The 22100-nt window shown below is 42.5% G+C and overlaps 1 protein-coding gene across 4 annotated transcripts in view; it reads left to right on the forward strand.

Moving 5' to 3' along the window:
- The window catches only part of HECW1 (HECT, C2 and WW domain containing E3 ubiquitin protein ligase 1), a 420473-nt gene that overhangs the window by 367734 nt on the left and 30639 nt on the right, over positions 1 to 22100 (forward strand). The gene's annotated exons all lie outside the window — the stretch shown is intronic.

Here is a 22100-nt window from a genome sequence, read left to right on the forward strand (position 1 = left end):
AGGGGTGATGAGAGTGAACAGCAAAGCCCTAGAAGGAAGACTGTTAATTTTCACCCAGAACATGAAATAAATTACTAAAGAGACTGCAAATTTACTATCAATTGCAAATTGATGTAAAATCCAGTAATTGCCTTCTGAGGAAACCCTAAGGTAAGTAGACACAGTTGAATGTTGAAATTTTTACTAAATATTGAAAACTCTACTAAAATCATTAGTCCTCGGTGGAGGCTTCTTACAGGTATTTGTGAGTTTGAATTTTTTTTACTTTGGACCAGAGGTTTTAGCACTGTGGACATCAGCTTCTGCATCTTACTGGGAAATAAGGCTGTGGGGCCAGGTGCTCTCTGAGCATCCTCCTGACTTGAAAATCCAATCTCTCTTTTGTTGTCTTTTATTGAGGCATATTACCACTTAGATGTGTAAGAAGATAAGCATCAGTCAACACAATGCAATTCTGTGGGTGAGATACCTCAGATATGGGTATTAGAAGTCTCCAAAAAGCCACATAGGACATCTAGGTTGTAAGCTTTTTCCTGCTGTGGCACCACCACACCTGGATTGAAAATTACCCCCACTCTCACTGTAGGTGCTCCTGCTGTTAAGAGGGAAATGAGTCCTGGAAACTGCAGATGTGGGTTCTTATCTGGCATTGCTTGTTTATCATGTGTTGCAGCAGCTACTGGCAAAGGGAACTCCTGGGGTGATACGTGGCCTCCTGGGCTCAGAGCGCTGATCCCCGCATTTTGGTTTACAGCATCCGAATAACCCACCTCTGCTGAAGCTTCCAGCTATTGCACACGTCCTCTCTCTCCAAAAACTCTGAGCTCTGAAGTTCTTGAGCTGAGGCAGCATTGTGTCTACATCAAGTGTTTGACATAAGGGAAGAACCAAAGGTTGCCCTTTGTTGCTCCTTTTCCTGTAATTTATCAATGAGTGGATGTTGAAGTCTGTGAGGCAGAAACACAGAGACAGGGCTGGTGGAGCAGGCAAGTGGCCCTTAAGGGGATTTATGACCCTGACAATTGAATGCCAGCTCTGACTTAGGTCATATCAGGCAGGGTTCATTCCAACAGTAGAGAGTGCTGTAGTGCCCATGGCACAAGAGTACCTACATACACAGATTATACTGTGAGCATGAAATTTAAGATGGTGCCTTAGAAGTCATGAATGAGAATGAGCAATCAATAAATATTTTCATCAAATATGATACCACATATGACTATGCTAAGGTATTGTGGGGATGCTTCATGAATTTAGCAATTATAAACCAAGTATGTACTATGTGTCAGGATGATATAAAGAAGAAATTGTGGAGTGGGAGTGGGAGAAGCACAGGAGTAGACCAACAGCTACGCTACAGTGTCCTAAATACCAGGTTATACCTACTTAACGTGCATGTGCATTTGTGTGTGTTAAGTCTGGGGTGCATATATAAGCCCGAGAACTGTGCTAAATCACAGGAAGAAATGTCTCACTCCACCCAAGGTAGGGGGTGGGGAGTGGGGAGTGAACCCAGTATATCTTATAAAAAAAGGGGATGATTAATTGCACCAAGTCTTAAGGAACAGTTGAACAGGAGACTCAGCAGAGAAAGGGAGAGAAGACCTTCGCAGAAACCAAAATGGGAAGTAAGAATTGAAAAGCATGAAAGGGAACGGAGCCTTCAGCAAGCAGTGAAGACAGATCAGAGCAGAGAATGACCTCGGGGTTGTGGTGGGAGGTGAGGCTGGGGACGGAAGGGAGAGGCAGATGACCCTGTATGGAGAATGTTGTCACTGGATTTGTGATTTTGAAAAACAAATCTTGCTATAGCATGGAGACACATTTGAGGAGGTAAGGCTGGAAAGAGCAAGGCTAGCTATAAAGCTGTTGATGAGTCAAGGGGAGAAATAGAGGTTCAAACTCAGGCAGAGGCAGCATGTGAAAAAGGAAGGGACTGACTTCAGGGACATCCTGGAGGGAGAAGAGATGGAGCTAGTTTGTTCACGGACAGAATGTAGAGGTGAGAGAGAGAGAGAAGTATAGCATGTGTCTGGAGTTCCCGGTTGGGTGGGCTGATACTGCTAGCTGTAACAGGAGTTATGTGAAGTAAACAATATTTAGAGGAAAGATGAGGAATTCACTCTTTTACAGGTAGTTTGCAGTTTTGTTATAAAGACAGATTGATGTATTACATAACTGGAACTAGAGCCCTGGTTGGCAGGAGAGCATCTGGGCTAGAAATTGAGGTTTGGAAGACAGCCGAGTGACTTAGCTGTGAGAGGAGGTGAGAGCCCGCAGAGCTTGGGTGGAGGGCCAGCAGAGCAGAGGACCGCGGTGAAGTGGACAACATGGATGTGCAAGGTGTGGGCAGAGTCGCGGGTCCCTGAAAAAGCTAAGAAGGAGTGGGCAGAGAGCTGCTCGCCTAGGATGAGAGTGACAACAGAAGGAGCAGCCTGGTGGAACAGGAGGTGCTCAGGGGAGACCTGCTGGGGCAGGGAGAGGAGGGCGGAGGGGTGGAAGCAGAGGGGGTGTGTAGGCAATAGAAGGGGGGCTCCAGGGCTCCAAGGCTCCAGAACATATGATTCAGTGAACAGAACTGAGGTCATCAAGGAAGTAAGAGCGTTGAGATGACCAAGGGAGCTGCATTTGGATGGTGGCACAGGGTCACAGGGTCAGCTCTATGGTGGCATTATGGGGACTCAACATTTTGAAGAAAACCTTGCAGTTGAGCATGTTTTCGTGCAAACAGGGAGTGAGGCTACAGATAGAGGTCTAATGAGAAGCACAGAAGACTTGCTGGACTTGTGACCTGCTCATGTGCTACATGAGGGTGGCCTCAGTCACCTGCCACTGGATAAGGTGGCTGGCCAACTGCCCGGCCCCTGCTGTCAATCTGGCTGGTTGCCCTCTGCTCATCTCTGGCGCTAAAGATGCTCTATCCATGTGTGAGTTACTTCACTGCAGTGAGGAAGGAAACTAGCTATTCGGGGATATTGCAGGCAGTAACAGAGTTCTCTGGATGGCTCCTTCAGAAAGGTCAAAGGCCCGAAAATGCCTGCACTGGAGGTGCTAGCTAACCTCGTCTCTCCAAAGGAAGGGATGTGAGGACTTCCGCCTGAGGACGTTCCCAGTCTCCTTGAGGATATTTACTGTTTAGCTTGGAACAAAATTGCAGGTAGCTTTCTGAGCAGCTAGCAGTCTACACAGAGCTCATTCAGATGAGTTCCCTGTGGTGCTGCACGTTGCATAGCAAATTGTTATAAAGTGAGCAGGGACCTCTCCTCTGAGGTGAGGCTGAAGCTCTGAACCTCCAGTCCCTCTAGCCCTGGGCTGGTGGAGACAAGGGATGCAGAACCAGCACAGGCGCCAGATCGTATGGTGAAATTCACGTGGAGTCAAACTCTTTTCTCATCCTCACCTTGGGGGTCCTGGGAGCAGGGAACAGGTTTCCTTCGGGCGGTCACGGCCGTGGCTGAGCAAACCTGAGGCACTAGGGCACAGCTTGCTTTAGCTTTGGGAGGGAAGCCTTACTGGGTTGTGGGCATCTCCGCCAAATGGTGATGCTGCAGCTATCCCTTCGGGATATTTTCCTACGAGCCATCCTTGTGTCTTGTAGCAAATGGTTTTACAAAGAAAACTGAGCACCCTCAAGTGCTAGGTTAGCTCTTTGGCAGGCCTTATACTGAGGGGCGCCAAGGAGGGCTCACACCTTGACGTCACTCTAGGCCTTGCACAATGTGTGGGCAGTGAGTGGGTGCTGAGGCCCCCGCCCGAGGCTTTGTCACTGTCACCCTTGCAGCCAGGAGGTTGACAACACTGAGGAAACCTGAATCCTGAGTTCTCAAATCTGATGACCCAAGCAGGTGCCACCCCGCCCCCCAACCTTGGGCAGAGCTGTGGCTGCTGATCTTAGACCTAGGTGCAAGGCTCTCCTTCCTTCCTTAGTCCCCAGGACATTTTATCCCACCACCCACATGCGCAGTTAGAAAGATGATTCTTGATGTGACCAATACATCACACCTAAGAAAACAGATCATAAAGATTAGGAGACCCATCACGGTCACAGCCTTGACTTTGTAAGCTGGAAATTGTTCCTGATGCAGAACAGGCCTGTGCAGGGGTCTGCCAGGGAGGAGGAGTGACTCCCACCCCCAGCCCTCCTTTTCACTATATACACCAGAAATGAAAAGTGAGAAAATTAGTCAGCTTTGCAGGATTCAAACATCACCCAGGCTTGAAATGTTGCTCAGGTGTGGCTGGAGGAGGCATCCTTGCACTGGTCACTTTTTGCTCATTTGTTATTCTAGTCTTTATCTTTCTCTGGCCTTCTTCTGTGTCTCATACTCTGTTTTATGTGATTCCCCCCTAGAAAGTAAACTCCATTGGAGCAGAGACAGATCCATCTTATTTTATTTTAGCACACACCTGCTACTTTGAGGTGTTTGAAATAACATGTCTTTGAAGATTGGCTTCATAAATGAGTATTGTTCCACAAGCCACACCTTCCTTGTACCAGGGCCATTAATATAGAGGGCTCATACCTTCCATGTGCAATTAATTGCTCAAAAGTCACATTTTTTTTTAAATCATCTATGGCTTTAAAGCTCTTACAATGTCAGCAGTAAATGCACATGTCCCCTGGGAGCTTTGCACTCTGCTCAGTGCCCAAACTCTACCTGTTACTGACAGAAAGCCTCCATCTCTTCTCACACTGCTCAGGGCCTCTCCATCAGTCACTTGCAGGCCAGGCACTACCCAAAGAGATGGGCAGAGGGGCCTTCCCTGAAAGCTCCCACCTGACTGCAGCCACTTGAAATTCTCTGGCTCCTGCTTGCTAATTGTGGGCTTCACATACACTGGAAAACAGCCAGGGAAATCCAAAGCGTATACAGAGGGGTATATGGCTTCCATTTGCTTTTCCCTTTGTTTCTAGTCAAGTGTCAAGAGATCCCAATATGAATAAATACAGTGAGGAATCTATATATACACATTAGTAAACTGAAAAAAAAATCCAAGTTTTTGTCATAGCCCTAAAAGGATGTCTTGTAATTGCTGTTTCTTTATTTATCTGTACCACTGACTTTCCAAGGTGATAAGGATCCTGTCAATCAGCAGTGATAACACTCATGACAAGCAAGAGAGAGCAGATGGAGTTAAAGCCCCGTTGGTCCTCTCATGGGACTTGTGGTCACAAAAGACATGAGTCAGGCAGAGACTGGCTGGGAAAGAGTATCCTGACACTTTCTTCCATCTTCCAGTCCCATCAGCCAAACCAACCATAAACCAGAAGGCAAGAGATCTCCAGATTTTGTAGCCCATAGCAGCCTGTCCCAAGGTCACCATGCAAGGCAAGGAATGGTGGGAAACCCATGAAGGTGTAAGGCAGGGATTAAAAATAACCAGAAGAACTTCTACAATTCAGGACTTTCAATCCATCCACTAGAGTTATTACCATTTGCTAAACTGTATATCTACCGTATGTGTCTTTGACTACAAAAATCTCAAACTAATACTACAAATTCCATATCTTACTTCTTTGATCATGATTATTCCATTTGCATAGTAGTGAGGTGTTCATATGCTGATCTTTTTATTCTTTTAATCTCTATTGTATGCTGATTTTATGTCCCTGGAGATACAGAAATTAATATAAAACTAAATAATAAAGCATCTATTGAAAGCTTACTAACCATGCCAGGCAATGTTCTAGACATTTTTGTATAACAATACTATAACCCAGATACTGAGTATCCTGATTTTACAGATGAAGAAAATAGGGTACATACATAACCAAAGTCACAGAGATAGTCATCAACTAAGTTAGGATTGGAACCCAGGCAACCTGGCTCCAGCATCAGGCTCTAAACATCATACTAAGGCAAAGGCAGATAATTAATAAGGCAAATTACAATACAAAGTAATAATTGCCATATATACCTTATTATGCACATATCACATTGTATGGTAATTAGTATTAGGTATAAGGAGCTTTAAGAATGAGTGGGAATAAGGGACTTCCAGATAGAGGTCCCAACATTCACAGTGGGGTGGAGGGGTGAACAAACACGTCAGTTTGGTGTGGATGCAAAATGAGACATAAGGAGGATATAAAGGCATCCTCATGTCCGGTAGGAAAGGGCTTCTGATGGGATTCCAGGGAGTTCAGATTTTATCATGAAGATGACAATGTAATATTTTTAGAGGAATGTCTTGATCAGATCTGTATTTTAGAAGGTCAGCTCTGGTTATAAGTAGTTGAATTGGAGTGGGTGATGGGGTGTCATTTAAGAGGCTGTTGAAATAGTTCTTTCAAAAGAAAATAAACTAGGGCAGAAACAGTGGTAATGGAAAGTTATTTCAGAAGGATAATGAACAAATGAGCAACACTTGATGTCAGATTATAGATGATGGGGGTTTAAGTATATGAAATTTCCCACTTGCCAAATATGATGTATAAGAAAATATCAAGTAAGAAATTCTCATATATTTTTGAATGGAAGCAACAAAACTATAAATTTGCAAAACTCCAATCTTATTTTTGTATCTATTTTTGTATCTGAAAATGCATATATTTTCAGATTATTATGCTTGAATAGTAAAGATTCACATTCAGCTTAAACATCTCTAAGGCTGATCACTCAATTTAAAATATCCCATCCATTTATAATTCTCCAACTTAACAGCTTTTTATAGTGACAGAATTTATTGCTATATGAAATAAAGCGTATTTATATATTTAACTTATATACTTATAATTCATTACTGTTTGCCTCTCCCCCTAGAATGTAAGCCTTGTAAGACCAGTGTCTGTTTTCCTAATCACAATTTGGCACTCAATAAATATGTGTGGAAGGAAGCAATGAAAGAAGGATGGAAGGGAGGCAAGAAGGATGGATGGATGGATGGATGGATGGATGGATGGAGTAACCCTCAGTTAAAAATCCTTTGCTATAAGAATTTCAATCTCATTTTAATTTTTAATTCAGAATACTTGGGATTCAGAACAAGTGCTTATTTTTGAATGTCATTAAAGATTCTACCAGTTGTCCTCTCTGAAATTACCACTAGAAATTCTTTTTCTGTCTTGATGATTCTAAATGCCACTTTTCCCAGAGCAAATCTAAGATGCATTGATGTCTAAACAATTGAAATAGGTGAACACCTTCTCTATTTTGAGGCCACATGCTGGAGTGTCAGACACACTGTTTTAAGTATTATCATGCATCATTTAAGCAGTTACTGTGGTATGAGTCATTCTTTACATAATCGTCAGCACAAGAAGAATTTTCAGAAGCCAGGTTTCAAATTTGACACTGCTTAATCAGTTTTCGTGCAACAACTAGAGTCCATGTGGTCATTTCATGTCAGTAATGGTGACAGATCTAACATTATCAGTGTCACAACCAGAAATTCTAGGACCTCTCAAGGGAAAATCTCCTAAAGCCTTTGCCTCTACCCTGACCTCTCTCCCTTTCCAAGCAGACACTACTTGGGTGGTAAAAATCTTCTGCTTTCAGGTCTTTAGCAAGGGGAGGTTGGGGGGAGGAGGGAGGCTCCTTTGAACATGTTTAGAGGTTGGCCAAGTGGGTATTAAGTATAATTGTAGAGTTTTATGGAACTTAAGAAGTCCTGGATAACACACTTTAAATATCCCTTGCTACATGTGCAGAGTCTTAAATTAGTAGTTAGAAACCACAATGTCACAAGATCCCATTGGATGTCTCCTGGCCCTTCAACCTCCCATGGCCCCTCCTTACAGAAGAGGTCAGTGTGTAGTTTTCATTTGAGTCAAGGATCAGATGAACTCCCTTGCCCCAAGTCATCCAACAGCAGTCCCTAGGATCTTTCCTAGACCAAGAGCTTCACGGCTCTCATCTGTGACTGAATCTGAGTAGCCCTCCCAACAATGCCCTAGAGTAGCTGTGGGGCATAAATCAGTTTAGATAGAAGTCACCATTCAGATGTGCATGACCAGTTGTGACTGTGTCCATTTTGTTCATCTCTTAACCCAGCTTTCTTCAGAACTTGTGAGAAATTTCTGGAAAAGTTTCAAAACCATTAGAAAGAATGCTCACTTTGAACACTTGCATTATCCGAAATAGACCTGAGGGTTTAATATATGTACTTCAATTCAGCTGGAAAAGAATGGATTCATTAGTTAGTGATGCCAATACAATTAGCTGTGCAACAACAAAAATAGGTTCAATTTCTAATTTGAGAGCATATGTAAAAAAATGTAACAAAATTTCTTCAAACCTGGGTAATTCAAACCTCTAGATATTCTAGAACATAAACATTAAAAACATAAAAGAAACTCAGAAACCTTGAGTGGTAGAAACTTTTAAAATCATTATTGAAACCCTAGAATCTATAATAGAAAAGATATATTTGAATATTTAAAATTAAAATACTTTTGATGACAGAAATACCATAAATAAAGTCAAAAGGCAAGCTTTTGATTTTGAGATTGAAAATTTATAGTATGGATTTCAAAGAGATCTTACAACTTGAAAGGAAGAGAGAAGACAATTCTACAAAAATCAAAGGAGACCATGAAAAAGCTGTTCAGAGAAGAGAAAATTCCAAATAATCAAAAAGCCAAAGAACTTCAATTTCACTGTCAATTTTATGGCCATGGGAATGCAAAATAAAGTAATAAAGATTTATCACTTCATAACTATCAAATTGGCAAAAATTAAGAAGTTATATTATCGCTTTTGGAAAGGGATATGGGTAAAAGGATACTCTCATGTATTACCAGTAGGAACATGAATTATTACATTTTTAAAAATGCAACGAATGATATATACTAAAAATGTAAAACCCAATATACCCCTTTGGCCCATGAATCTATCTCACAGAAACAAAATCACTACTATGAGGACTCCTATAATAATAGCTAATATTGGGGCACCTGAGTGGCTCAGTCGATTAAGCATCCAACTCTGAGTTTAAGTCCTGCATCAGGCTCTGCTCTGTGAGCTGCTTGGGATCCTTTCTCTCCTTCTCTCTCTGCCCCTCCCCTGCTCACTCTCTCTCTCAAAATAAATAACTAAACTTGAAAAAATAATTATAATAGCTAATACTTATTAAGTGCTTATTATGGACCAGGTATCTTTTAAAGGCTCTACATGAGTTACACATCTTATTATGATCTTCTATTTTACAAATGAGGGAACTGATACTCAGGTTTAATACTTTCCCAAGGTAACACAGCTAATAAGTGTCAGAGCCAGAAATCAAACTCAGTCCAGCTCTAGAATGTAGGCTTTTAGCAGCTGTCCTGTGCTGCCTAATGAAACCAACAAGGGTGTTTATTTCAGCATCCTCTGCAAAGACACGATGTAGAAGCAACCTAAATGTCCATCCTCAGGGACTGGTTAACTTCATTCCAGCAGATCCACATTGTACAGTGACATGAGGCAGCAAAGCACTGACATAGAACCTTGCCAGATGATGAAGGGGGATTTCTTCAAGATATGTAGAGAGAAGAAAGAGGTAGAAAAGTATGAACAATATGATCCAAAATTGGGAAACATTGATGCAAAACCTATGTGTGTATAAACACAGATATATAAATATAAATAAATTAGTATGTGATTATAGGATTTATATGAAAAATGCAGGAGGATACGTCTTAGTCAACGTGAGTCACAGGAGATGAGGTGAGGAGAGAGGAGCCAATCAAGCCAGGAGAACACAAAACCAACAACAATAAAAATTTATCTAAAAATTACGTGTGTAATTTTTAAAAAGTAAATTCCTAATAGCTAAAATGCGATTTGCTACAAAGGGCTTAGCTCATCATTGGAGGGAAGCACGTCTCAGGCATGAATTCCTCTGTGCACTCCCATTCCTGGGCACTTGGTGCTGGGCACAGGGACGGCCCCGCAGGGAGCCTCCTGGGGCATGTTGTAAGTGCCATGTGTACATGTGCTACCTTGCCTCCCCCAGCCTGGTCTCCTCCTTTCTCCACCTCATTCTGCCACCCCACCCCCTGTCACTCGGCACAAAAATCTTCACTAATTCCCACTGTCTACAGAATGAAGTACGGCTTCCTCAGATCCTCAGGACAGCCCGAGTTCTGAGACCTCTGGCCTTAAGACACCATCAGACTCCCCTGGCCAGCTCCTACTTTGTCCTCCCCCTTCATCTCCCGGGGGCTGCACTCCACTCCCTTCCACTCCCTAATGTTCCTCTGTCCCTCTTCTTTCAGTCACAGGGGTCCATGTTTCACTGGCCCTTAAAGCCCATGTAAAATATTTTGTGGTTCCTTCCTTATTGCTCTCCTGAACTTTCTTCTGAAAAACGACTTCATCTTCTCTTGAGTTCTTTTAGAAACAAAGGCGTTCAAATACTTTTAGCTGAAACTTTGCTTGCCAATGGAATTCGTGTTCAATCCCAGTATCCAGAACAATGAAAGCAGGGCCTGTCACCTCCAGGAGCTGGGTGGCTGCTTACCTGCGCCCTCAAATCCTTCTCCTTCCCTATCTCTATGCGTCTGTTCAAAAGAGTTTGAAAAACACTGCTCTGGGTGCCTCCTGCCTGCATTTCTCTTTCCATCTCTCCCTCGCTCCTTGCATTGTAAAGATCTGTGATAGTTCTGAAACTGGATCAGGCAACCCCCCCTCCCCCACCCCCATTGTCTTTGTTTACCCTTTGCACCCAGCATGGTTTCTGGCATGGAGGCAGCTCTCCAGTTCCTAAGGCAGGGTGCCACTCAGCAAGGGTGATGACATCAGAGCCAGGCAAACACGGGTATAAATTCCTACTCCAGCTCTTCATTGCTGTGTGAGCCTGGTCAGGTGTCTTACCCTGTCTGAATCTCAGCGTCCTTGAGATAACAGTGCCTATTCTGCATGGTGGTTGTAAAAGTACTGAGCAAGTAATAGGCACCCCAGATGCATTTAAATGCAGATGCTATTTTTCTTTCCTTCACATTTTACAGGGACATGAGAAGGTGCTAGAGAGAGCTAGAGTGCTTCCTTCGATCTGATCCGCAATTTCTCAGCCTCAGCACTATTGACATTTGGACCAGATAATTCTTTATTGTAGGGACTGTCCCATGTGCTGGAGAATGTTTAACGGTGTCCCTTGCCTCTGCTCACTAGGTACAGTTGCACCCGCACCCCGTCACCACCCCCAGTTGTGACAACCAGAAATGTCTCCAGACATCACCAAATGTCTCCTGGGAGGCAGATGTCTCCCGGTTGAGAACAACTGTTTTAATGTTCCCATATGGAAAGGGGTTCGGAAGAGATTAAGTGTCTTGTGGCTGAACCAGGGCAGCAACATTTTTGCAGCATAAAGAATATTTCTGCAGGCCTATTTTAATGTCATAAAAACACAGTCAACATTGGAACAAGTCACCTATTAGACATCTCTGGCTACCTGAGCAGCATGACTCAGCCTGTGAGTGGGGACCAGGCAAGAACCTCGGTGCAGTCAGGCCCCTAACTCCATGCTCTGCTTCCTTCTCGTCCATCCAGAAGGGAGCCTCCCACCTACTGTAATCATTTGCTTCCACAACCATTGCCATATGGACCCAGGGGCAAAGATTAGAGGACATGCCTCTCAGGGATCAAAATACCAGTGGAGTCCCTTGGGAGGGCTGCAGGCAGCCGGTTCTCTTAGGCTGAGTGCTGTCATCTACACCACGGGCTACCCTGTCCCTTCTAGCAGGCTTACAGCTGCACAGGAGGGCCCAATACCATGCCTCAGTCTTCCTCTAGACCAGGAGGGAGCAATTACAGACAAAACCACCGGTGGAGATGCCAGGGCCAAGTGCAGCCCACTGTAAGTTGTGGAAATGGGAGACTAGCTTGGGGCCAAACGCTGAACTCAGCTAGCAGGAATGTGCACCAAACAGGGAATGAAACAATGGTGGGCGTGGCACGGAACAAGGAACAAGGGAATGTCACCCCTCTGGGAGGACTAGGAGCTGCAAAGAATCAAAACCTCACTTTCCTAACACTTGTTCCAGAACAGCTCCGTAGCAGGGATGTTATTGTTGTTGCATTTGCCCCTGATGTTTGCAAGGTGTGTTCACTTTCCAAAGGGAGTTCTGCTTCCGTAAGTTATGGGGACGTAATGTCCAGCATAGAGAATAGAATCAGTAACATTGTCCTAACTTGGTATGGTGGACAGATGATAACTAGACTACCGTGGTGAGCATCTTGTAATGTATAAATTTGTAATGATTTACCCCTGAAGCTAGTAGGATAGTGTATATTAATTATACTTTTATTAAAAAAGTTATTTTAGCAATCAATGGCCCTGAAAAGTGGCTCTTTCTGGGAGCCTAGCTGTGTGTAGCAGCTAGAAGCATGTAAGGAGATGATGTAAGAAAAGAGGCAAAGATTTGACTTCTAAGAGAGATCAGAAAATTGATGGGACAAGAGCCCTGAAGGGACAGGAGGAAAGACACTGTCACACTAGTGAAGAGAGAATCTTTGAACCCGGGACAGCTCCCACTTCCTGGACAGAGGGAAAGAACTGACTAGTGTAGGCTGCAGATGCACACGTGAGGTTGGTAATGTGTAAAGGGGATTAGCTTTGGCAAAAAGAAGAACCTTCCTATTTATCGGGATGGCAGGTGGCACAGACAGATGTGTGTGGCTGCAGGTAAGTGGGCTGAGGGGAGGCCAAGCAGGTCACTTTGTACCCTCTGCTTTGAGAAGAGACAGGGCTTTATACCCCATCCCTTCTCTGATGTCTGTGCTGAAAGCACAATGGCTGATAACTAAAGCAAAACTTCACTTCTTACTTTCAGACCTTTTTTTCCCATTTAAAAATAAATAAATAAAAGGACGAGGAATATGAAGCCCATGGTTCTCTTTAGTTGGCAACTGCAGAACTTGTTTTAAATGCAGATTTCCAGAATCCATCCACAGAGTCTCATCTCCAGGCACCCATATTTTAACAAGCACCCCAGGGAGTCTGATGCCAACAGAAGGGTCGCCACGCTTGAAGAAACACTGCCGTAGATGCTGGCAGCTTCATGAGCCCTCAGAGACATGGGAAGAAGAAAGCTAGAAGTTCATGCAGTTTTCACACAGAGTAATGAAATCACCACAGGCAGAAACAACAGATTTTCACTCAATTTACCAAAGTGTGAGAAGTTAGAAAACATAAAAATCCAAAAACGAAGGCAATGATATTTGGTAAAGCATAGAAATGTACACTGTGTGGGAACATCATAAATATTGTATGCACTAAAATAATGAGGTTGAGAAAGGATAATTATGTTTAATTAATAATTGTTATGAGCATAAGGAAAGAGGAGTATCTTTGAGATAGGTTTATAAAGTAGAATATATCTTAGCAATTACAAAGGCCTTTTCATCTTCAAAGAACCTATTAACATTAAATTACTCTTGTTTTTAATTCTCCCTTGTGGTAGGTAAGCAAATGTTAACATTATTATCCCTTATTTGTAGAAGGGAAGAGAGGAGTGCAAAAGTTGTGACATGCCCATTGTAGACCTAAAATTGAAAGGATTTAAAAGAAAAAAAAAAAAGTTCCCACCGTAGAGAAGATCTGGGTTTTCAGGCTGTTATTTTGCTCCAGCTCTCCTGTGTGCTTACAGTATTGGAAAAGAAGTTATAGCAGATTTTGTATGATCAATCATTGGTGGAAGGGTGGAAGAAACTCCTTGCTGCACAAGAAGGCAAGATGCCATTTACTGTTCTCTTGATTTCCCTGGTGTATTGGGATTTAAACTAAGGAATGCTTCTGAAAGAATCAGAGTTAATTAATTTGACCAGACTATTTACATTACCTGACTGTATCATATATATAAAATGGGGATTAAAAATTATGCTTTGATTATATGACTCAAACTCTTTTTTATGAATATATTTATTATGGCTTGATTAAATAAATGAGAATTGATGCTGCCCACCTTAAATATTTGCTTTGAGCACAAAGAAAAAGGAGAGCATTCTAGTAACAATGTCAAGCCCAAGGATAAATTAGAATATGTGGCCAACATCATGGCTGAGAATCCATAGGCTTGACTCTTTCTAAGTATAAAAATTAACAAAGTTGGAGCTATTGTTTAAGTCACCGAAAGATGCACTTTCCATGAAATTTGTTCATTTTCTGATTTATTTAAATACTGAATGGAATTAAGAGAGTCAATAGCACCTTGTCTATTGAAAGAAACTGAAAGAGACATAAGTTATGTGAAAATATAGAGGTTTGTTTTCTGTTTTGCCTCAATCTCGTGAGATGAGATGTATATTCATGGCAGGGGGAAGGGTGGAGTTTGGCAGCAACAGAAACTGGAGTGAACAGAGGGTTGGGATCAATGTGAACCACCTAGAATGGGTTTCCTAAATTGAAAATAGTAAAGCTGTTTGAGAAAAAGTGTTGAGAATGACATTTGCAGAGGTGAGCCAGGGACAGATGTTTAACCTTAATCAAGTTGAGAACAGGATCAAGGGATCCAAGTGATCTGAGGAGGGAGATCATTGGTTTCTAAGGAAATATCTAATATGATCCAGGAGACAGACCCCCAGGCATAGGCTGGGCAGATGCCTTGGGACTTTGGGATCTTTAAGGGCAAAAAGGGCAAGAAGGGCTTCCAGGTTTCAGATGATGAGTAAAAAATGTAGACCCCAAAATTGGCTTTCCCTACTGTCCAGGTTCCTATGGACTTTGTCTTTATATTATAATCTCAAAGAATATCAACTAATTCTATCATCTAAAGAAAAGTACAGTTACCAGATAAATCTTCAAAACACTGAAGCCAAATAAAACATAGTTGCAAGCCTCAATATCATATTTGTTTATTATTTTGTTTGGTTTATGTTTCCCATACTCTCCCTCTATCAATACAGTTAATTCAGAACCAATTACTTAAGTAGCTTCAAGTCACCCTGCTTTCCTGGTTACATCAGTACATGTGTAGAACTCGGTGTTGTCAGAGCCACTGTTATTTTGCCAGTCACATGAAAATTAAAGAATGTCACTGTAGTTGAGGCTTTCAGTAATTCTAATAATTTCCTGAACCCTAAGTCGCTAGATAGTATGCTCCATGGGAACTTGGGAGCCTTTTCTGTTGTGTTCATTCAAGTAGGCCAACAACCAGCCAGTGCCCAAAAATGGTAGGTACCTCATTATGATTTTTCGGAAAGAAGGCAAGCAGGCCTAATAGTTGTTTAAGCAATATCAAATTGATTATTTTTTAACCTGAGTTTTAGTGAAATGTTGTGCATTGCTCAATGAGTCATAGGCAAGAGAGGGACGTAACGTTTAAAGGGTCCATTAGGCATTGTGGATTCTGCTTAGAGCACAGCGACATTGCTATTCCTATATTCTCTGCTCTGTGTAGCTCAGATAATTAAGATTTTTGAAACTTAACTTTCCTAAGTTACTCAGTTAGATGAGAATATAGCAGATTTGAGAGTATTTTAGTGATCCAGGCAAGCAGCCCTTTTCGGCCAACTTTTCTGCATAATTCTGGGCATGGAACTAGACTCCATGTCTCATTCAAAATTAGATAAATTTTGTTCTTTCATAAAATTAAATATTATGACTTTAGTGGATCAACTTACAAACTACATAACAATATGCTTATTGAGAATATACAATATGCATTCCAGAAACCTGAAGAAGAGGATTTTTGGATTCTATATTTGTGCTCAATATTACTTTCCTAGGGTTGCCATACCAAATTACCACAGACTGGACATTCTTAGTCTGGAGGCCAGAATCCCAAAATCAAAGTGTTGGTAAAGACATGCTCCCTCTGAAGTCTCTAGAGGAGAATCCTTTCTTACCTCATTCAGCTTCTGGTGGCTCTAAGCACTTTTTGGCTTGTGGCTGTCACTCCAATCTCTGTTTCTGTCTTTTTGTGGCCTTTCCCCTGTTTCTATGTCTTGTCTTCTGTCTCTAGTAAGGACATTTGTCAGTGAATTTAGGGCCCATGTAAATATTCCAAGTGATCTCATCTTGAGATCCTTAATCATATCTGCAAAGACCCTTTTTCCAAATAAGTTCACATTCCCAGATTCCAAGGTTTAGGAAGTGGATGTATATTTTTGGGGGGCAACATTCAACCCACTACAGACACAGATAATTTGCATTATATACTTCTAGAAGAGATTTCTCTAAAAAGAAGTCGTTCATTTGGCCGCCATGTTGAGGAACAAGCAGCCTTGTTCTTACTCGTTTGCCCCCTGCAAGGCTGATATTAATAGCGGGCACTTGGCAGGCATCAGGGCTAGACATTCATTTTAGTTGCTAATTAGCAATCAGAAGATAATATCCTGTCATTATCTTGTGTTGGCAGAGTCTCTTTCATGGCAGATAAGGAAAATTTCAAGGTTTCTCAGCAACACTGTTTCCTTACACATGGCGCTATGAAAACCAAATAAAAATGCCTCGCATATGCAATATTTAAACAACTTTGGCAATATGAAGGAGGGGATTCTTTACACATTCCTTGAAACATTATGTAAATAAAGGTGGGTGTAGAGAATAGACCTAACTTCCCTAACCCCAGAGGCCTTGACCTACATTGCACTTCATCCACCTGCTCCCATAATGGCTCTCCCAGACTCATTATCACCCAGAACTGTGCCATATTTGAAATTGAAAACTCTAAAATCCTACCATCAATCATTCTAAAGCCAGTGTTCCCACCTCCTCCCCCATCACAGCTGCTCACCAAGTTCATTTGCGCCTCAGACTTGCCATCTCCTTCCCATCTGGCATGGCTCCCTTCACCCCAGGCCTCCATGCTTACACTCCATCTGATGGGCAAAACGCCACCTTGGTTCAATGTCAAAACACACTCTCCCACATTCAGTGCCAGAGCTGTCTCCTGTACCTCTAGAACCAAAGAAAATGAAATAATCCTGAGAAATGGTACAGTCCTAAATCACACTCTTTGACCTCAGCAGGTTGTACAGCAAAGCTCACCAGTCCTTGGACTGATGAGTCTTGCATTCCACTGGCCTGAAAGCCCCTACCAACCAGACTTTTTCACTTTGGGGAGATGACTTCAGATCCTACTAAGGTAGAAACACTGAGGTGACCACCTCAAGTTCCCACCCCAGCTACAAATTCCCAGTGCTGACACCTTCTCAGCATTGCCCTCCTCCTGTTCAGGACAGACCCTTCCACTTAGGCTCTGGATCCATCTGCTCCCATCTCCTCCATACCCTTGCTCCAGCAATTTTCTCTTTCTCATCCATCTTTATAGTTTACCTTCTCCCCCTGGTTATGACTCCTTTCCCTCATTCAATCTCCTACTGAATCTGATGTCAGTATCAGATCAGTATCAGATCAGTTTCGTCACCAAAACTGCCCTTTCTATGAGCACCTAATCAACAAACCCAGTGAACATCAGTCCTTCCCTTAATGGAAACTTTAACTTACATATTTTTTACATAAATAAACATATATAATTTAAAATATCAGATTGTGCATTCATTGTAAGAAATTTAATTCACATAAGGAAATATCTCCACACAGAAGTAGGTACTATTAATATTTTGTCTCAAGTCCTTCCATGATATTTTATAGGCGGTTGGATAGATGGGAAGATAGATATAATTCTATAAAAATATAACAATAGAATCAAAGTTTATAGTTTTATAAAGTTCTCTCCATGTTACAATATGAATTCTAAAGCTATTTGTAGCCTGACCTCTCTGTTGAGCTGCAGACTCTTTTATCCACATACCTACTAGACATCTTTATCTTGATCCTCCTCCAAGTTAGCATCTAATCTCTCCCATGAACCACCTCCTACCATCCTTCCCTTCTTCTACTCACATAAAGCTCCAAGTCCTGACATTTTTACCTCCAAAATTTTTCTCACAATGACCTGAACATACTTAATACACCCTCCTATCTGCCCTCCTCAAGTCTACCCTCCATTTGACTGCAGACTGATTTCTTAAATCACAAGCCAAATATATCACTCCCTTGCTTGAACCCTTCAGTGGGTCCCCATTCTCTATGACTTAAAGGCTGAGTTTATTGGCGTGGAAAATAAGACCTTGCAGGACCTCCTACTTCCTCTTTCTTCAGCCTAATCTTGCCCCTCCTCACTCTTTGTGCTCTAGTCATCATGAATTGCATGCGTTTCTAAACACATTCCATTCTATTTCCTGCCTCTTTCCTCACGTGATTTTATTTTCTTGGAAACCCCTTCCCTGCCTTAAAGTGATCTAATTTCTACTCATTCTTCCAAGCTTACCTCAGTCATCACTTCCTCCAGGAACCCTGCCTAGATTTAATCCCTCCCAAATCAGCAAGTGTCCTTCCTCTGTGTTTTCACACACCCTGTGTACTTTTCTACAGCACATCTCATGTGGCAATGAAATGCTGCATTGTTATGTCTCTCCTCCTACTGTCCTGTAAACTCTTCAGAATGAACATTTACCTTTGTCATCTTTCTACACACTTCATACATAGAAGGCACTCAGTAAATTTGTTGAAATTGGAAATTCATGAACACACCTTAATTTCTCTCATGTGAAAAATAAACCCAAGCCTTCTTTGGTGTCACACCCTTTTCCACCTACGACTCTGATTTACTGCTCCTCTTTAGGGACACATTCATATAGAGTATCTGTGCTTACTTTGTCCACTTCCTCTTCTCCCATTCTCTCTAGCTAGCCTTTCCTCCCCTTTACCCCCGCGGAAACAGCTCTCATCAAGGTTGCCAAATCCACTGGGCAGCTCTCAGATTTCCTGTGACCTGATCTCAGAGGCACTTGACACAGTTGGTCTCTGTCTCCATCCCAAAACATGTTCTCTTGGTTCCTCTCCAAACTCATTGCCATTTCTTCTCAATATATTTTATTGTGCCTCTTCATCTTTCAGATCCATGAATGCTCAGCCCTTGGCCCACCTCTCTATCTGCATACACTTCTTTGGGGAAATCCTATCCAGCTACATAACTACAACTGCAATCTACATCCTACCAACCCTTACATTAATATCTGCAGCCAGGCCCTGTTCCCGGAAGTACTGACTCATTGGTACAGATGCCTACTCAACAGCTCTACCCAGATATTTAATGGGTGTGACAAACCTAATATGTCTGAAAGAGAACTCTCAAGTTTTTCCTGCAACTTTCTCTTCTGGTGTTTTCCATCTTGATAAATGGCACCACAATCTACACAATCGCTCTGGTCCAAGATCATGGAATGTCTTTGGTGTCTCTCTTTTTCTCACATCTCCCATCCAGTCCATCAACAAATCCTCTTGGCTCTATCGTGAAAATACATCCTGAATCTGACTTCATCGCCTCCACTATCACAACCTAGTGTAAGCTACCATCATCACCCATCTGGATTACTGCAGGAACCTCTAAACTGTTCTCTCTGCTTCCACTCTTGCCAGACTCACCTCTCTCCACACAGCATCCAGAGTGATCATTTCAGCATATCAATCAGTTCATTCATAGACCCTACATGAAATCTCCAGTGGATTCCTGTCACACTTTGGATAAAATCCTAAGTCCTCACCATGGACTGCCCCCTGGGTATCTCTCCAAACTCGTGTTCTACCATTCCCCCTTTGTCTCTCTGCAGTCCAGTCACACTAGGCTCTTCTCTGTTATTCAAACAAACTGTATGTGTCCCCCTTGGACATTGCTGTTCCCCGAGCTTATAATGCTCATTCTCTTGGAGGCTTAATTCAGATCAGGTGTCATCTGCTCAGAAAGAATGACACAGTCTGGTGCTCTTGGAAAGAATCATTCTTGCCTCCCATCGGTTCCCCAAGAGAAACCTAGAGGCCAAGTTCCTGGTGGGAGTCTAAAATAACATCTGGTGGAGTAGGAAGGTATACTTAGAGATTCTAGGAGTACTGAACAACTGCCCAGGTATTGCAGAGTAGAGCATAAAGCCTTAAGATTGGTGAACCTCATTGCCTCAGAAGGTCCAGGAGAGGCAAGTGGTGCCTATGTGTCAGTTAGAAAGGAGACTCTTATCACCTAATTGGATATTCTTCCCCTGAGAGGATGGCTTTGCCGCCATCTCCACCAAGGGACATTGAGCAATGTCTGGGGACAATTTGGGTTATCTCAGCAAGTACTGGCATCTAGTGGGTAGAGGCCACAGTTAGTGTCAGACATCTTAGAGTGCATTGGACAGCAATAGTCAATAGTGCTGCAGTTGAGGAACCAGTTCTATTCTTTTGAGACCTCTTAAAAGACTTTAACCCCACAAGTCTGGTCAATTACCAGTGACCTAAGACAGTCAAGAAAGTAGCAGGAATGGAAAACATGGTTTCTGTAGAGAGAGCCTTCTAGAATTCAGCTGATACAAACCACCTGCTGTCAAGTCTGCAAGTGCTAGGCAGGGCACAGGTGGGTGCAGTCACAGAGTCACAGCTTGGGAAGGAGGCCATTGTGATGGTGTTCTGGGAGCATTCTGGCATGGGTGTAGTTTTAGCAGCCCTATGGCCTCATTCATTGATTCAACAAAATGATTTTGAGCCCCCCGGATTTGCCAGTACATTGTTGCTTCTGACAGGTGTTTTTGCTCCAGGAGATGCTGTGGCATTTGGAAGAGGCCTCCAAAGTCTGAAAACTGTACTGGATTTGGGTCAAATCTCTGTTTCCTGCCAGATGTTCCCACATCTACTCCAGTTGCTATCCCCTCACCAAAGGCAGCAAGAGCCAAGCATGTTATAACCAAGTGTCCAGCCTCTTTACTGTTCTCAATTTACTGATTACTCAATAATCTGATTACCTTTCTAGGCAGGAAGGCCAGGAGATGGGGTCAGCTTTGGGTCTTTCAAGGCTGAAGCTGATGCAAGGGGCCTCTGTGATGCTGAGTAGTGTTGCATCAAAATATCCAGAAACCAGAGAAACCAGAGTCACACAGAGGGAGACTGAAGGCTTACTTATAAGTCAAGAAGAAAATGAGAAGATCACCAAACCCAACAACACCTTGAGACAATTATTAGGGGGGCAAGTTTAATGCCAGATACATACTACAGAATCTTTTAGACTTAGCATATTGCCTGGATAGTGCACTGAGGGTTTTATTCCATTTTTATATCACTTTTATATAAAGGGATTAATTAGAAGCCTTTTAAGAGTGTTTCGTTTCACTTTCCAAATTGTCCTTCCAAGGTGTCATTTGGTCTTTTATTTTCTTCCCTTGGCAAGCCATCTGCTTTCACTACCCTAAATTCAGCCTGTGAACAAGAAATTCCTCTCCTAAACTTCCTGACTAAATTTTTTGCCATTGCACAAACTGTTTTTGTTTAAAGAATCAGTTGAAAAATACACTGTGAAATCATTACATAATACCTTCCTGCTAAAACATGCTCTCACGCAAAGTTCCATTGGAGAGATTGAAGAGGGAGAGGGGAAAGGAGGAAGAAACCTGCTATGTCGGCTTCTTGGTGTAAAACATTCACCACGTCTTTCAATACGTCGCCTCAGTCACCTAGTCTCCTCTGCAGTTCAGTCTTTCTTGCTTTCTTCTTGACTAGAGACCTGCTATCAATACTGGGAATGTGAGCAATTAACCTAATCAACAGGCATCAAGTGATCTATGATGTTTCAGAAATTTTCAGTAGGCTTGTTTAGTTGTGCTCCACTGGGATAAAATCAGATGATAATTTTTAATTCATTTCAACAAATCATGCACTGTGACGCCTGAATGCTATGTGTAAACAGAGCAAAAGCTTGCGGTTCTGCAGCAGCAGCAAACAGCAGACTAGTCCACTGGCTTAGTCCAATTCTCATCCTTCAATCCAGCACGGGTGTACAGCCCTGGGCTTCTGAGCCTGGTATAAGGGATCTGCAGATCATATGTATTAAATACCCAGGTAGACTGACCTCCACTAGTCCTTGGACAGAGTCTTTTAGTGTTTTAGCAGTTGCTCTATACAAGCGGTACCATCCTGACCCCCATTTTGCAGATGAGTAAACTGAGGCTCATGGATGCTCAGCAGCTTGTCCAAAGTCACACAGGTCAGAAGTGTTAAACTGAGGCAGCCTGACACCAGAACTGACAGTTTTTTCTTTCCCACCAAATTGCCTGTTTTGAATTATTAGCAAACAGCCCAAAGAGTAATGAGTCAACAAACAATAATACATTCAAGGGGAGACAAGTCTTTGTTGGGCCTTTAAGCCA

Source organism: Acinonyx jubatus, chromosome A2 (assembly GCF_027475565.1).
Source record: "Acinonyx jubatus isolate Ajub_Pintada_27869175 chromosome A2, VMU_Ajub_asm_v1.0, whole genome shotgun sequence".
NCBI lineage: Eukaryota > Metazoa > Chordata > Mammalia > Carnivora > Felidae > Acinonyx > Acinonyx jubatus.